The following is a 17,007-nucleotide window of genomic DNA, read 5'->3' on the forward strand; positions in this document are numbered from 1 at the left end:
TTAGGTAGGCTGTGTGACCAGTGGTGGCTGCTGGATTCTGAGAAGTGACATTGGTCAGCTCCTGATTGTTCATCACGTGCTACCTGTGTTTGATGAACATTCACTGAGCATGTGCCAAGTGGCGGCTGCATGCTATGCTGGCTGGCAGGGTGTAGAGAGGCGTGGGGCTCAGGCCCCAACCCGAGGGAGCACACCAGCCCAGGGGCGTGCAAACACTTTAAACACAGTGTGCTGAGTCCCCTTCAAGGCCTATGTGTCCCTGTCTCCATCTCACCTCCCGACTGCCAGTCAGTCTTCTGGAGTCTCCACGACTTGTCAGGGTCACCAGTAGCCTCTGTGTGACCAAATCCCGGAGTCATGTATTTGTCTTCACTCATTCAATCATTCGTGGTGCTGCACTCCCGACACACACTGTGTGCATGGTTCCATCCCTTAGGATACTTCAGTAAGCAGAACAGAGATTCCTGCCCTCATGGAGTCTCCGTGCTTGTGGACATCCACAGGTGTTGAGCCCAGAGCAGTCCCTCATTTACCTCCTGCAGGAAGCGCCTGCTCCAGGGGCACCCAGCCCCGGACCATCTCTGCTGTCCCTTTCACCACCTCTAGCTGCACTGTTCTCTGCCTTCCCTCCTGCCCAGGGGCCTTGTGTGCACTCTTTTCTCCACCTGGGACATCCTTCCTCTTTGTTCTTCTTGTGTCTCCTTCTTTCATTCAGTTCTTCCCATCCTGATCCTGAATTTGACTCATTGTAGCTCTTACCAATATCTGCTACGTTCTTGTGTCTTTGTTTACTGTCAGTTACCCCACCCAAATATCAGTTCCATGGTGTATTCCTGGCACCTAGGATAGGGCCTGGACATGGCAGGTGCTCAGTGAATACTTGAAAGAATGGGCATCGGGAAGGGAGTTCTAGATGGAAGGCCTGGCATGGGGCTCAGAGGACACTCTGGACCTGAGGGTTTGGGGCCCAGCTAGAGTCCTGGTGTGAGGGCTGAGGATGGACAGGTGGGGGCCTCTGTGCACATGTGTCCAGGTATGGACTCCCCTTGGGTAACAAGAACACAGCGTGGGGTTTCAAAATCAGGAGAGACATGTTCAGGTTTTGAGCCTTCCACAAGCCTTCTCCTTGTGGAAGTTCAAAGGAGAGGAAGAGATTAGAAGTGGGGTGGGAGGTGGGGGTCTTCTGCAATGCTGGCAAGGAGGAATTAAACAGCCTGAACAAGACGGTGGTGATGGTATGGACACCAGCATCCAGGGCAGGCCTGTGGCTCATCGGATTTGAGAGGAGCCTGCGACAATGACGGTTTGAGGCTGGGGGACCAGGTATAACCAGAGCCCTACCCTCAGAGAGACGCTTCCTCACTCCCCACTTTCCTTCTTCATGCCCTGTGCCTGCCCCGGAGCTCTACGTAGAACCCTGCCCCCAGCCCCAACACACCTGCCCATTGAACCCCTGCCACAGCTGCATTAATCAATCCTGGGTGTTTATCCAAAAGAATTGCAATCAGGCTCTCCAGGAGATGTCTGCACTCCCACGTTCATTCACAACAGCTAAGATGTGGAGTCAGCCCCAATGTCCATCGACATGTGAACGAATAGAAAGCGTGGTGCGTACAGCCAGTGAAATACTATTCAGCCTTAACAAAGACAATTCTGCAATACACGACAACATGATAAGTGACACAGGCCAGTCACAGTGGGACAAATCCTGCAGGATTCCACTTATATGAGGTGGCTAAAGTAGTGGAACTCATAGAACTGAAGAGTGGGAAGGTGGCTGCTAGGGGCTCAGGGAGGGGAAATGAGGGTTGCTGCTCAACAGGCATTAAGTTTTAATTAAGCCAGATGAATGAGCTCTAGAGATCCGCTGCAGAACATCACACCCACAGTCACAATGCTGCAGTGGACACTTAGCATTTTAACAGGATAGATCTCATGTGTTCTTACCACAATAAAAATAAAATAAAATTCTGGAATTAACATCACCAAACAGGCACGATGGGATTTGATTATATTGCAACGTATGCTAAGAAGGGGTTATTCATCTGGTGACAGTGGCATACATCCTGCCATGGTCTCCTCCGGCAGCTGCCCAGAGCACACAGCAGTCCAGGAGATGCGCTTTGAATGCTGTACCCAGCACTTCATGGGAAATGTGACTTTTAAAAATGGAGGGTGAATACGCAAAGTCACAAGTGTCCCTGGAAATCAGGGATATGTAGCTGTTCACATGTCACTACTGGGGAGCGTACTGTGTCTGGGGAGGGCCTTTGTTTGAGACAAGACGTGGACTGAGGACAAGAGAGCCAAGCCAAGTCCTGCAAAAGAGGAACAACAGGGCAGGGACCGGGTGACCAGGTGGCGATGGAACGTAGAGCCCGGACTTTGCTAGGCAGTGGGCAACGGGCAGGAGTCAGGCTCTGGAAGCCTGGGATTCCGAGCTCCTCCAGGGTGTTTAGCCCCTGGGGTGAAGGGGACAGGGGACAGGGCACAGAGCTGTGCGAAGCCCCACACTGGCATTCACCTCAGGCTGATGAGAGTGGCAGTGCGCAGCGGCGCTGCAGGAGGCCGGGGAAGGCGAGGTCACAACAGGCACAATAGGGAGTCGTTGCCAGGCAACCTCTCTAGGCTTCTGTTGTGATTCTGCTTTAGTTGGGTCTGGGGGGTCTCTCTGGAGAGTGGCTGTAAATGCTAGCCTTTGTGCTGGGCGGCAAAGCAAATCATCGGAAATAACCCAGGAGCCTGGCAGGGAAACCGCTGCACTATGGAGAGGACGCTTCCAGATACAGAGGACAAATCAAGTGAAGGGACAGAACAGGTCACACCCAGAGCTGCACAGAGGTGTGTGAGCTGTTCCCACGGTAGTCAGAGCCTCTGTTCCAACTGTCCTCCCTCTGGGTTCTCTCCGGTCCCCAGTGCATGGGCTGGAGTGTGGCCCCTGGCAGAGCCCTGGAGGCCGGCTCTGCTTCCTGCCCCCTTCCAGCTTGGAGCAGCCCGAGGGCGCAGCATTCCTGGGGCAGGCCTGAGCCCTGTGGTGGGCTGAGTTGAGTCCCCAGAAAGGTAGATTGAAGCCCAAACTCTCTGTATGTTTGAACGTGACCTTATTTGGAAGAAGAGTCTTTGTAGCTGTGTTCAGGTTCAGATGAGGCCATCCTGCATTAGTGGGGGTCCTAAATCCAATGCTGTGACTTGATAACTGGGGGATGCACAGGGAGAGGCCGCGTGAAGATGCAGGCCAAGACTGGGGCGATGCTGCTGCAAGCCGAGGAGCACCAAGGACTGAAGACGCCCGCGGGGCGCCGGGCCAGGTGCAGAGGGATTCTTCCTGGGGGCTTCAGAGGAGGGTGGGCCTGCCCGCACCTCACTTTTGGACTTCTACTCTCCGGAACTTTGAAAGAACACATTTCTGTGGTTTTCAGCCACCTGGTTTGTGGGAATTTGTTATGGCAGCCCCAGAAAACGAATACAGGCAACATCACTTAGTGCTTAAGAAAGAGCCTGTGCCCGGGCGCGGGGGCTCAGGCCTAGAATCCCAGCACTTTAGAGGCTGAGGCAGGAGGATCGCTTGAGCCCAGGAATTTGAGACCAGCCTGGGCAACAAAGTAAGATCCTGTCTCTACAAAAAATAAAAAAATTAGCTGGGCGTGGTGATGCGCGCCTGTGGTTCCAGCTACATGAGAGGCAGAGGCGGGAGGATCGCTTGAGCCCAGGAAGTCAAGGCTGCAGTGAACCATGTTGGCACCACTGCACTCCAGCTTGGGTGACAGAGTGAGACCCTGAAAAAATAAAAAAGCCTGTGGGCCCACGTCTCACATCCTGACCCCGCCGGCGATCAAGTGTGTGACCTTGAGTGAGTTACTTAAACTCTCTGTGCCTCGGTCTCCCCATGGGTTGTGGAAGGGTTGAGTTGATGAGTGTAAAGTAGGCAGACAACAGCCAGGTGCCCAGCATGATGTAAGCACCGCAAGAGCACTGGCTGTTGTGAAAGGTGCCGTGTTTAAGAATTGGAGTTTCCTAATGGGTTCAGTATTAGCACCTGTTCTTTAGGGCACAGACTTTCTGTGCCATTTCACCTGTATCCATTTCAACCAGACTTACATCTTTTCGAAGGAAGGCCTGAGAAAATCTCAATTCTCAACTGGAGTGATGATTCAACCCCTTGTTTCCCTTCCTTTTCTTTGGGGTCTCTGTTAGTTTCCTGTGGCCAATGTAATTAATTACCACAAGCAGGGAGCTTAAACATCAGAATGCATCTTTCACAATCTGGAGACCAGAAATCCAGGTGCAGGATTTTACAGGGCCATGCTGCCTCTGAAGGCACCAGGGTAGGGTCCCTCCTCGCCTCTCCCAGTTTGCTGGCATGCCGGCAAGGCTTGGCACTCTTTGGCAGGCACCAGCCGTGCTCCAATCACTGCCTGTCTTTGCATGGTCATCTTCTTGTGTTTCTCTGTATCTCTCCTCGTATAAGGTCCTTGGTCATTGGATTCAGGACCCACCTTACTCCAGCATGACTTCATCATCACTTAATTACATCTGCAAGAACCCCGTTTCCAAATAAGGTGACATTCTTAGGTACTGGGGGTGAGTATGTATCTTTTCTTCAACATATCTTTTTGGTGGAATGCAATTCAACCCAGAACACCACCTCTCACGAAAACGGCTAAAAATGGTTGGGGAGGCATTTTCAAGAACTTTCACTAACAAATTTTAAAGAATAGATTTCACTGTAAGCCTTGGGCAGCCACTGAAGAGTGTGTTGGAATAGCTGCTGAGTGTGGGCCACTACTGGGTGACGTTTCCTTAATGGCTGGAAGAGTGAAGGAATTAGGGCCGAGCGTGTATGCACAAAAACTTCTTCTGTTTTGACTGTATGGGCTTCTTCCTTTCATTTGTTCATTTAGCAAACATGTATTGCCTTCTTTTGTCTTCTACGATCTATGAAAGATAAAACGTGGTGTGAGGACACGGCCCAGCCCCACCGTCGTCTTCCAGCCCCACCATCGTCTTCCAGCCCCACCGTCGTCTTCCAGTCCCACCGTCGTCTTCTAGCCCCACCATCGTCATCTTGGACTCTCTGGGTGGCACCACGCTGTGGGTGCTGCTCTCCTCTGTGTCCCAAACGAGTTTGTGCCTCACTTTGTCGGGTTTTGGCTGTGACTTGGAGCCTCACCAAGCTCCCTTTTCCTCTGTCTCCCATTCTCCTCTCCAGGCCAGGGTGGCTTCCCCAGCCCTCCTCCCTGGGTCCTGCCTGTGCCGAGCCTTCCTCCCAGGAGGGAGGTGATACTGACTTGAGATCTTATGGGTGTTTTGTGTGTGGCTGGGCCTGGCCGACCCTCTCTCCACAGCCTTAGATCATGCTCTGGATGGATAGGACAGTCGTCCTCAATACTGAGCCTCTTTGGAACATACCCACTGATGGTGGTTCACAAGCTACCCACGCCCACAGGCTGACCCAGATCTCCGTGAAATTAAAAAATACTGTGAAAGGAAAAAGAGCCAATGTCATGTGGATAATGAAGCGTCAGCCACTGAAAAATCTCAAAATAATAAATATGGCGTGTTTGTCAGGGTTCTCTAGAGAAACAGCAGCAACTGTGTGTGTGTGTGTGTGTGTGTGCGTGCAGAGAGAAAGAAGGAGGGAAGACTTATCCTAAGGAATCAGCTCATGCAGTTGTGCAGCCTGGCACGTCCACAGTCTGTAGGATGGGCCGGCACGCTGGAGACCCAGGAAAGAGCTGCAGTTTGAATAGGAAGGCCATGGGCGAGAGAGTTCCTTCCTGTTCAGGGGACCTCAGTCTTTCTCTAGAAGACCTTTGGCTGACCGGATGAGGCTCATCCACGCTATGGACACAAATCAGCTTTACTCAAAGTCTACTGATTTAAACGTTAATCTCATCTACAAAAAGTACCTTCACAAAAACATCTAGAACAACGTTTGACCAAATATCTGGGTACTGTGGCTTAGCCAGGTTGACACATCAAATTAACCGTCACCTTTTGCTTAATCTACTTTTTAATTTGCTTTTACTTTGAAAACAAGTAAAGTTTTTGTAAGCCTCCAAGTTGAGATTAACGATGTGAGAAGGAGAATCCATAAACTTTCCTGTTGAACAAATAGCAGATGGATTTTTTCAGGAGGTGGGGACCACACAGGGCTGGCCTGCTGTGACGTGGCAGCCGCAGAGGGGTGGCATCAGCAGCAGACAGTCTCATGTCCTCAGCCCTGCCGACGTCCAGATCACTGTGGAGTGTAGCTATTACTCATGCCTTTTTCTTTGATCTTTGCCTTTTTCCTTATTATTTTTTTCCTTGCTGAAGATAAAAATAAAATGGAAGTAATGATAAAACCACAGTTCATAACCTAAAGTGCCACAAGGATTAATGACAAATTGGTGCCCTGGACATGTTCGTCACACAGCCAATGTCCCCACTGTGCCAGATCCATTTTGAACGTAAGCCGGACTGTCTCACCCCGACACAGTTTCCAGTCCTCTTCCTCCCAGGTTCTCAATGTGGCCAGTCCAGACATCTGCCTTGCACCACTGCCTCCTGGTGACCCCTCCTCACGGGACAGCTGGACACAACCTGCCTGACTCGCCCTCAGACCCCACACCCCACATGGACTGTGCAGACCTATGCCCCAGTGACCCTTCAGTCACAGTGTGACCCCACGGAGCTCTTGCCTGCTTGCTCCAGACCCACCGATTAGAACTCCCGTGGTAAACCTGCTTGGCTAACTCCTTGGTCCCCATAAAGGTGTTGGCCCCTGGGTCTCCCTATCTTTCCCCCTGCCCGATGGTTGAGTGTGCATGTCCCCAGTGGCTCCCCACTCCCGCCAGCCCTGCGAGGTGGGCTGCCCTCTCCTCTTGCGGCCCTGGGAGACATCAGCTGCTTCTGAGCTCATGAGCGCTGCAGTGCCGCCTCCTGATCTCAGCCCAACTCGCTCCTGGTCAGGGCTAGAATTTACAGCCACTCTCAAGAGAGACCTCAGGCCAAATTAGAAAAAAATTAATATTTACAAAATAGCGTGTGTGTATGTGTGTGGGGGGTGTGTGTGTGGAGGGCTGTGTGGTGTGTATGTGTGTACCTGTGTATGTGTGTGGGGTGTGGTGTGTATGTGTCTGTGGTGTGGGGTATGCGTGTGGGGTGGAATGTGTATATGTGTATATGTACATACGTATACACGTTTAAAGGTCAAGCTGTTCTTTAATCAACCAGAAAGCGTAGGACACACATATTTCTTAGTTTTTTTCCAAACTGAGATAGAGAAAGGAAGATGTTTTTAAGTATGTATAAATTCGTATTCATTTTATGAAGAGAGAAGGAAAGGCCCGCTCTGCCAGTGCCCCATTACAGCCCATACACCCTGCAGGTGGCTGGGGCATGAGAAGCGTTGAGTTGCCTCTGGGTGACAAGGGGCCTAGAGCCCTTGCATCTTGGCTGTGTGTGTAGTGTAGGGTGTGTGGGGTGTGCGTATGTGTGGTGTGTGTGTGTGTGTGTGTGTGGCGTGTGTGTGTGTTGTGTGTGTGCTATATGTTTGTGTGGGAAATGGGTGTGTGTGGTGTAGGGTGTGTGTGTGAGGTGTGTGTGTAGGGCGTGTGTGTGGTGTGGAGTGTGTATGTGTGTGTGGGTATGTATGTGTGATGTGTGTATGGTGTGGGGTGTGTGTGGTGTAGGGTGTGTGTGTGTGGTGTGGGGTGTGTGTGTATGTGTGGTGTGTGTGGGGGATGTGTGTGGTATGGGAGGTGTGTGTGTGGTGTGTGTAGGGTATGTGTGGGGTGTGGTGTGTGCATGTGTATGTGTGGTGTGTATGTGTGGTGTGTGTATAGGGTGTGTGTGTGTTGTGTGGTGTGTGTGTAGGGTGTGTATATGTGGTGTGGGGTGTGTGTGGGGTGTGTGTGTGTATGTGAGGTGTGTGTGTGGTGTGTGGGTGTGTGTGGTGTGTGGTGCATTCATGTGTATGTGTGGTGCATGTGTGTGAGGTGTGTGTGTGGGTGTGTGATGTGGGGTATGTCTGTGGTGTGTGTGTGTGTGGGTGTGTGGTGTGTGTGGTGTGTGTGTGGTGTGTGTGTAGGGTGTGTGTGTTGTGTGGGTTGTGTTGTGTGGGGTGTGTGTGTGGTATATGTGTGTGTATGTGTGGCATGTTTGTGGTTTTATTTGTGTGTGTGGTGTGTGTGTGTGGTGTGGGGTGTGTGTGTGGTGTGGAGTGTGTGTGGTTGTGGTGTGTGTGTAGGGTGTGTGTGTTGTGTGGGGTGTGTGTGTGTGGCATCTGTGTGGTTTTTTGTGTGTGTGTGATGTGTGGTGTGTGTGTGTGGTGTGGGGGGTGTGTGTGGTGTATTTAGGGTGTGTGTGTTGTGTGGGGTGTGTTATGCGGGGGGTGTGGGGGTATATGTGTGTGTATGTGTGGCGTGTGTGTGGTTTTGTGTGTGCGATTATGGTGTGTGCATGTGTGTTTGTGGTGTGTGTGTGGTGTGATGTGGCGTATGTTGTGTGTTGTGTGGTGTGTGTGTGTGGGGGGGTGTGTCACACGTATATTGGAATCTGAACCAGGTGCTGTTTGTCATCACTCGGCCTCTGTACTTCGCTGAAGCAGCCCACATGGACGATGGGGCCCTTCCCAGTGCTGCAGAGTCTTGAGCTAAGAGTTCACGTATTCCAAGACAACGCACATGGGACATGGGACTTCCTCCCCCGTGCTCCTCCTGTCCTCCGCCTCCTTGATGAGCTGGACGTGCAGGGAGACCCCAGACCTGGCACATGGCTGGTTTTGCTCTGTGCCTGCACAGACCGGAGATGCCCTTGGTGACGCCGTCTGCTCCTCCCGTGCTTTCAGACACAGTGAGCGCCCTGTACCCAAGTGTGTGTCACGCAGGGGTGCTGGGGTCCCTTTCGTCTCTATTCCCCATTAAACATCTTTCACCATTTTAACATGCAGGCATTTAGAAACTCTTTTTTCATATAATAATTGTCTGAGCTCAGAAAAGCCAGCAGCGTTACTCACTGTCACCGAAGTCCAGATGGTATTTTTATTCTGTGCTCAAATTGGCTTCCTCATTTCTTTCCAGGCCCTGTAAGCAGCTTAAAATTTCCATTTTCCAGGTCAAGCTGTTCTTTAATCAACCAGAAAGCGTAGGACACACATATTTCTTAGTTTTTTCCAAACTGAGATAGAGAAAGGAAGATGTTTTTAAATACGTATAAATTCAGATTTGTTTTATGAGGAGGGAAGGAAAGGCCCGCTCTGCCAGTGCCCCATTACAGCCCATACACCCTGCAGGTGGCTGGGGCATGAGAAGCGTTGGGTTGCCTCTGGGTGACACGGGGCCTAGAGCCCTTGCATCTTGGCTGTGACCGTGGCCTTCGATCGAGCACAGTGGGTGAGGGCCTTGTGAATAAGAAGGGCACCACCACACCCTGTGGGGCCGATGAGCAAGTCAGTTCCTCTAACACAAACTCTGCATTCCTTGTGGCTCCCCAAAAAGGTCAGAGGACTTAGGAGATGGAGAGGAACCAGGAGGTCTTCTAGTTCAACTTGCTCACTTTTCAGATGCAGAGTTCAGTTCACCGAGGCTGGGGCAGCATCAGGATCAGAACCCAGACCCTTTGACCCCAGGGCTCTTTGCCCGCAGCATAGGGAGGCTGGAGAGGGCCCTCTGCCTGTCCCCAGTCTGGGGAAAGTCCTTCTCTGTGCGGCGGTGAAATACTCAAAGAGAAGTGAAGGCGGGGACTCTCTGGGAAGGTGACCTGGGGTAAGGAGCCTGGGTTGCAAGTCTCTGGGAGTCAGCGGGACCCTGCTGTGCCCTTGGCTTTTCCTCTGTGGCCCTTCTCTAGCTCAGGAACTCTACTATGCTGTTCCTGGTGCCACCTGTCCCAGAGGTTGTGAGCCAGTACCGTGTTCTCTGCCCTCAAATATGACTTCCATCTGTTTCCTCCTCAGTATTTACAATGCAGACAGAGATTGCCTGATTCTGGGTTGCCGCCCTTCCACTCTAGGCTGCCTGGGTCAGCTGCGTGTCTGTTTCTGTAGATTTGGAGGGGCCTCATCCTGGGCTGGCTTTGCATAACGAGAACAAACAAGAGCTGTCCAAACTGCTGTGGAACCAACTTTCCTTTCCTTGAGAGGAAGCTGGAATTCAAGGTGCTGAGTGAACCTACTTCCAGACAGGTGGTCCTAAATGGGAACTGTTGCATGGGATCTCAGAAAATGACAGTCCCTAAAATAAGTCCATTTATTTATCCAAAATCACCAAAAACCTGGGAGTGGAACGCAGTCACCTTTGAGACACAGCTTGACAGTGACTGTGGCCTTCGATTGAGCACAGTGAGTGACAGACTTTTGATTAAGAAGGTCACCACCACACCCTACAAGGCTGATGAGCAAGTCAGTTCCTCCAAGGCAAACTCTCCATTCCTTGTGGCTCGAAAAAAGTCAGAGGACTTTGGAGATGGAGAAGAACCAGGAGGCCTTCTAGGTCAATTTGCTCACTTTTCAGATGCATAGCTTAGCTCACCGAGGCTGGGGCAGCATCAGGATCAGAACTCAGACCCTTTGACCCCAGACAGGTAGTCCTAAGATTATTATAAGCTCCGTTTATTACAACTTCTGGGAGCCAATCATTTGAAGCAGAAGGTAATGTTTCCTGCTCTGGTGAAATGAAGACTAGTTGAAGAAAGAGTTTGCAGAAATATTGAAGTGTAGCTCCATTCAGCTCTGTCTTAAATAGTGTTTGTGGCAGCAGTCAGGCCTTGAGGGGTGTTAAGGGCTGAATTGCATCCACCCCAAACTCATACGTTAAAGTCCGAACCCCCAATACCTCCTGATGTGACTCTATTTGGAGGTAGAGTCTTTAAGTAAGTGAATAAATCAGATTCACTAGTGTGGGCCCTAATTCAATCTGACTGTGCCCTTATCGAAAGAGGAGATGAGGACCCAGACACTCACAGAGGGACGGCCACGTAAGGACACGGAGAAGTCACCATCTGCAAGCCAAGGAGAGAGGCCTCCTGGGGAACCAACCCTGCCGATGCCTTGATCTCGGACTTCCAGCCCCCAGAACTGTTATGAAATAAATGTCTGTCATTTAAAACCACCCAGTCTGTGGTATCTTGTTATGGAAACCCTAGTAAATTGATGCAAGGGACAAGGCAGTCAGAAGTGGCATTTGACTTCCAATTAGAAGTCTTACAAATGCTGTAGCCTCCAAGCCCAGGGTCAAGGTGGGAGGCTGTGTGCACTCGGGAAGTGCTAAATAAATGCCTGATCACTACTGATTGGTCCACACATGGGGCCGTGGGTGCAGAAACTGCAGTTGTTTTTAGCAACACCCTCATAGACCTAGGAAACAATGCCATCATCACCAACTACAACTCTGCCTCTCTTCACATGTTAACTTTGTAAATAGAAGAAGATAACTTTGATAATGATGGCCTATAAGGACTTTCTTTTGAACAGGATAAATCTCTGTGGCAGAGATCGCTGGTTGCCACCCCCACATCCACCCTCCACCTTCCCTTCCTTCTTAGCAACAGAGCTCTGCTTTATCTGGAGTGTTTAATGTGCCCAGCTAAAAGACCACTTTTCCCAGCCTCTTGTTCCTTTTGGCCCTCATATGATGTTCTGCCAAAAATATGTCCACGGAAACGTGCTGTGGGGATTCTGGGAAGTCTTCGTCAAGGGGAGGGGACATTTCTCTTGGATCCCTCTGCTTCTTTCCCTCTGTTGCCTGGAATATGTATGTCATAGCTGGTGCTCCAGCAGCCATATTGTTCCTTGAGTTGCCTCTGAGAAGGGAAGCCACATGTGGTAGAACACAAAACCAGGAGCAGCCTGGGAGTCTGGTGGCTTCCATATTTTCCCCGAAACACCTGCTTTCACACTCGTTTTATGTATGAGAATGAAACCTTTCTGTGTTTAAGCCACCGCAGTAAGAGCTTTGCTACATCCAGCTGAGCATAATCCTAACATTGTCTGTAGTTCAAGATGAATGAACGCATCTTAGTCCAAAGAGGTTAAAAAAAGTACCTGAGTGTACATTTGGTGACTAGAAACGCCTCCCTCTTTTCTGGCCCTGAAGGGATGTGAGAACCTCTGGGTTACATGAATCTGGTGCACTCAGATACATGGGGTGTCCTTCTTGTTCCCAGATTGACGACTCTGCTTTCTCTTGGTCCGTGATGGAAGAGGAAGCCCGAACGCACGCCTCTATCAGCAACTCTGCAGCACCGCACTTGCCACTCGGAGAAAATGCTTTGAAAGCCCAGACAGCCACATACCATTAGAAACAGGTAAGAGGGCTGCAGCTGGCAAAGACAATGCGTAGCTTTTTCCTTTCTTTTCACTTGTGTTTTCTTTTCTTGGCTTTAGCTTGATCTTAATCCATATTAGCATTTCCATGTGTTTTCTCTGTAAAAGGAGCGACTTTGGAGCTTTGCAGATTGGAAAAATAAGTAGGGTGAAGGAAGGGTGAGACCTGGGTGAGCCCAGACCCGGGGGTCCAGGATCCAGGCCCTCAGCATGGACTGCCCGTCCCCCAGGCAGGTACAAGCCCAGGGTTGGGGATTGGGTTCATGGAAGAGACCCTGAAGACACCCTGGAGAAGCAGCTGTGTCGTTCCTGGCAGCCACAGTGCAGAGACAAACTGCAGGAAACAATGGGGAACCTGGCCCAGTTACAAATGGGATCCGTGGGCACAAACAAGGGCAGAGCCCAGCAAGGAGGCAGCGAGCACTCTGGAAATAGCATTGTTGGCTGATTGAAGGTGTTTGTGGTTGAACCAGGTGGCCTATTTCAAAATAGCAACCTGACCAGGCGCAACTGGGCTCTCCTTCTTTCCTTACAGATGTTGTGAGGACCTAGAGGCGGGGCCAATCCAGTCACTTCCAGAGGCTGCTCTGGTCCATGCCCCAAGGGCAGGAGTTTAAGAGGTGGTCCCAAGAGGCAGTCCTTGGTCTCAGTCTGGCCTTTTGGGGTCCCTGCACTGGCTGAGGCTCAACACTGCAGGGGAAGGCTGACTCTATCTCCAGCCATCCTGGAATTTCCCTTCATATGCAGCCCATGACAAGCTGGACCCCACAACTCTCTGGAGTTCTGGCCCATGTTGGAGGTGCCACGCTGTCCTCAGAGGGGCTCAGACAGAGGAGTCTGCCTTTGAGGGAAGCAGGTACAAGCCCACCTCATTGCAGCCTCTTCTCTGCTGCTGTGTTTTTACCTCCATTGCTCCAGACTTGGCCTTTGAAAGCTCATGTTGAAACATAGAGTTCCATGAATCATGAGATGTCACTGGTTACAGAGTTTGTTTTTTTTTTGGTTTTTTTTGAGACAGAATTTTCCCTCTTGTCACCCAGGCTAGAATGCAGTGGTGCAATCTCGGCTCACTGCAACCTCCACCTCCCAGGTTCAAGTGATTCTCCTGCCTCAGCCTCCCAAGTAGCTGGGATTATAGGCATGTGCCACCACGCCTGGCTAATTTTTGTATTTTTAGTAGAAACGGGGTTTCACCATGTTGGCCAGGCTAGTCTCGAACTCCTAACCTCAGGTCATCTGCCCACCTTGGCCTCCCGAAGTGCTGGGATTACAGGTGTGAGTCACCGTGCCCGGCCAGGTTGCAGAGTTTTAAAAATTTTTTAAATTATATGCCCAGGTTATCATTGGTCCACTGAGCATTCTCTTGAACAAGGATGAAGACCCAGAAACCCCTCTGCCCTGCAGAAGGCCCCCTCTGGCCCAAGGTCTGTCTCATCTTGGCTTTAGATCAGGGTTCCCCTGGGAGCTTTCCAAAAGCCCAGTGCCAGGCCGCACCCCAGGCCACTCTGGTCCGTTCTCCTGGGGAGGGTGTGGGTGCTCCCCGCCATCTCAGTGTTTGCCGGGGCTGAGGGTTGTTGCCAGATGTGGACACAGGGCACAGCCAGGGGCAGGTGGGTGCTCGAGCAAGGCCCTGCTGTCAGCTCAGGAAGCCTGACCTTTTGAGGGGCCCAGCCTTGCCAAGGGCAAGTGAGCTTCAGCCTCTGAAACTCAGGTTGCTGTGGCCCAGGCTGCAGTTAGAGACCTGGGCAAGGGTGGGTCTTCACTGATTAGCAGCCTTGGGCACATCCTTGCTCTGAGCTATAGGGCCCTCCTGTGTACCCAGGGATGACAGCAGCCCCTTGCAGGCTCACTGTAAAGGTGGAGGCAAGAGCAGTGGGGGCCTTGCACAGTACTGGACCCACACTGCCCTGAGTCTCTTCCACTTGAAAAATATGCACACTCAGATCTGGACGCTCCCTGGGCTGGCCTCCTCCTTTATCTGCTGATCTTCTGACAGACTTCCCTAGCTCCTAAAGTATGTTTTCTCCTTCTTCTTCAAGAGATTTTTGGCCGGGTGCGGTGCCTTGCGCCTGTAATCCCAGCACTTTGGGAGGCTGAGGCAGGTGGATCACCTGAGGTCAGGAGTTTGAGACCAACCTGACCAACATGACAAAACCCCGTCTTTACTAAAAATACAAAAATTAGCTGGGCATGGTGGCAGGTGCCTGTAATGGCAGTTGGGGCTCAGGAGGCTGAGGCAGGAGAGTCGCTTGAACCCCGGAGGTGGAGGTTGCAGCGAGCCAAGATCGCGCCACTGCACTCCAGCCTGGGTGACAGATCGAGACTCTGTCTCAAAAAATAAATAAATAAAATAAAAAAAGAGATTTTCACTATTTTCTCTGTCCAGTTCCTTTGGGAGCTGTTAGCCTGTCAGGGAAGGTCGCTGCCTTTCCCCATGTACTGTGGTTTGCTTATATTAGAGACCAGCAGGTGCCTGTGGTTTTTTCCTTCTCTGCTTTTTTTTTTTTTTTTTTTTTTGAGATGGAGTCTGGCTCTGTTGCCCAGGCTGGAGTGCAGTGGCATGATCTCAGCTCACTGCAAGCTCCACCTCCTGGGTTCACGCCATTCTTCTGCCTCAGCCTCCTGAGTAGCTGGGACTACAGGTGCCCGCCACCACACCTGGCTAATTTTTTTGTATTTTTAGTAGAGACGGGGTTTCACTGTGTTAGCCAGGATGGTCTCGATCTCCTGACCTTGTGACTGCCCACCTCGGCCTCCCAAAGTGCTGGGATTACAGGCGTGAGGCACCGTGCCCGGCCCCTTCTCTGCTTTTTTCCCCTTCCACTGACATTTCACATTTCCTCAACCTGGCCTTTCTGCTTTCTTTAGGTCCTTCCCCCACTCTATGCTCTGTCCAGGTGAAGTTGTGGGTTAATTATAATAATAACCCTCTGTTTTGTCGCTATTTCCTCCCAGGGTGTTCTCTAATCAGCAGAACTTTTCTTCCTCTGGTTCTAAACCTTGGGCTAATCTGACCATGGTTTTCTGAGTGGTTTGGTCTGTGGACACGGAAATCCCCTCTTGCTTGGCTGGGTCAGTTCACTGAGTACCCTGCCCATGGTTCCCTCTTGTCCTCCTAACCCCAGGGGGCCTTTGACGGCCCAGGCAGACAAGTCAATGCAGCGTGTGCTGGTGTGTGCATGTATGTGTGACGCGTATGCACGTGCATGCATCATAGTCCGTAATTTACACACAGCGAGTTGCTTCTCCCCTTCCGCTGGTCGTTGTTTCCTTCATTCCCTTGGGCCTGATGTTGCACAGTTGCTTGGTGGAATTCCCGCTCATTTCCCAGTGAGAGAGCAGAAGAAGTAATCAATTGATCTCCGTGGGATTTGGTCTAAGTGAAGAAAGCACAAGTGAGAATTTTACATCACCCTTTGGGGAAAGGTTTTGGTCCAAGAATTTTATAATGACCATGTTTGGGTGTGGATATTGTGCCCAGCAATGGGAAAACATGATGTTTTGATGAGGGGTTATGAAAACTGATTCTTGGATGTGTAGACACTAGCATTCATGAATTGCCAGATTCCATGGTACGGTGACAGAAGGACCTTACCATCTTGGTTTAAGTGAAACACAGTGTATTAGTTCATTTTCACATTGCTGATAAAGACATACCTGAGGCTGAGCAATTTACAAAAGAAAGGGGTTTCACTAGACTGACAGTTCCACGTAGCTGAGGAGGCTTCATATCTCCTCAGAAGACAAGGAGGAGCAAGTCATATCTTACGTGGTTGGTGGCAGCAAAGCGAGAGCTTGTGCAGAGAAACTCCCATTTTTAAAACCGTCAGGGCTGGGGGCGGTGGCTCACACCTGTAATCCTAGCACTTTGGGAGGCCAAGGTGGGCGGATTGCCTGAGCTCAGGAGTTCAAGACCAGCCTGGGCAACATGGTGAAACCCTGTCTCTATTAAAAATGCAAAAGTTAGCTGGGTGTGGTGGCACACATTTATAATTCCAGCTACTCAGGAGGCTGAGGCATGAGAATCACTTGAACCTGGGAGGCAGAGGTTGCAGTGAGCTGAGATGGCACCAGTGCACTCCAGCCTGGTTGACAGAGCGAGAATTTTTCTCAAGAGTTCGAGACCAGCCTGGCCAACATGGTGAAACCCCATCTCTACTACAAAATACCAAAAATTATCTGGGCATGTTGGCACACATCTGTAATCCCAACTACTGGGGAGGCTGAGGCACAAGAATCACTTGGACCTGGGAGGTGGAGGTTGGAGTGAGCTGAGATAGTGCCACTTCACTCCAGCCTGGGCAACAGAGTGAGACTCTGTCTCAATACAATAAAATAAAACCATCAGATCTTGTGAGACTCATTCACTATCAGGAGAACAGCACAGGAAAGACCTGCCCCCATGATTCAATCATCTCCCACTGGGTTGCTTCCACAACATGTGGGAATTACGGGAGCTACAAGATGAGATTTGGGTGGGGACACAGAGCCAAACCATATCACATAGTCATGGGGCTGTGGAGGCCCAGGGTGGCTGCCTTCAACCCCACAGGGGCTGCTAGACACCCTCCTCCAGGATTTGAACTGATGCACAGCACGATCGGGGGCAGGACCTGGGTGCAGCTTCCCCCACTCTTGTGCACGTCCTTAGATAGTATGTGAAGCAAGGCGCTAGCCACAGGCTCCAAGAGTTGAGAGTGCTG

The 17,007-nt window shown here is 51.0% G+C and overlaps 1 long non-coding RNA gene across 1 annotated transcript in view; it reads left to right on the top strand.

Moving 5' to 3' along the window:
* Positions 1 to 2,634: 2,634 nt before the first annotated feature.
* The window catches only part of LOC117977346 (uncharacterized), a 33,442-nt gene continuing 19,069 nt past the window's right edge, over positions 2,635 to 17,007 (top strand). Inside the window, exons 1-2 of the long non-coding RNA XR_008622393.2 lie at positions 2,635 to 2,841; positions 12,145 to 12,285. This is a non-coding gene — a long non-coding RNA (uncharacterized LOC117977346). The remainder of the gene's footprint in view (positions 2,842 to 12,144; positions 12,286 to 17,007) is intronic.

Source organism: Pan paniscus, chromosome 22 (assembly GCF_029289425.2).
Source record: "Pan paniscus chromosome 22, NHGRI_mPanPan1-v2.0_pri, whole genome shotgun sequence".
NCBI lineage: Eukaryota > Metazoa > Chordata > Mammalia > Primates > Hominidae > Pan > Pan paniscus.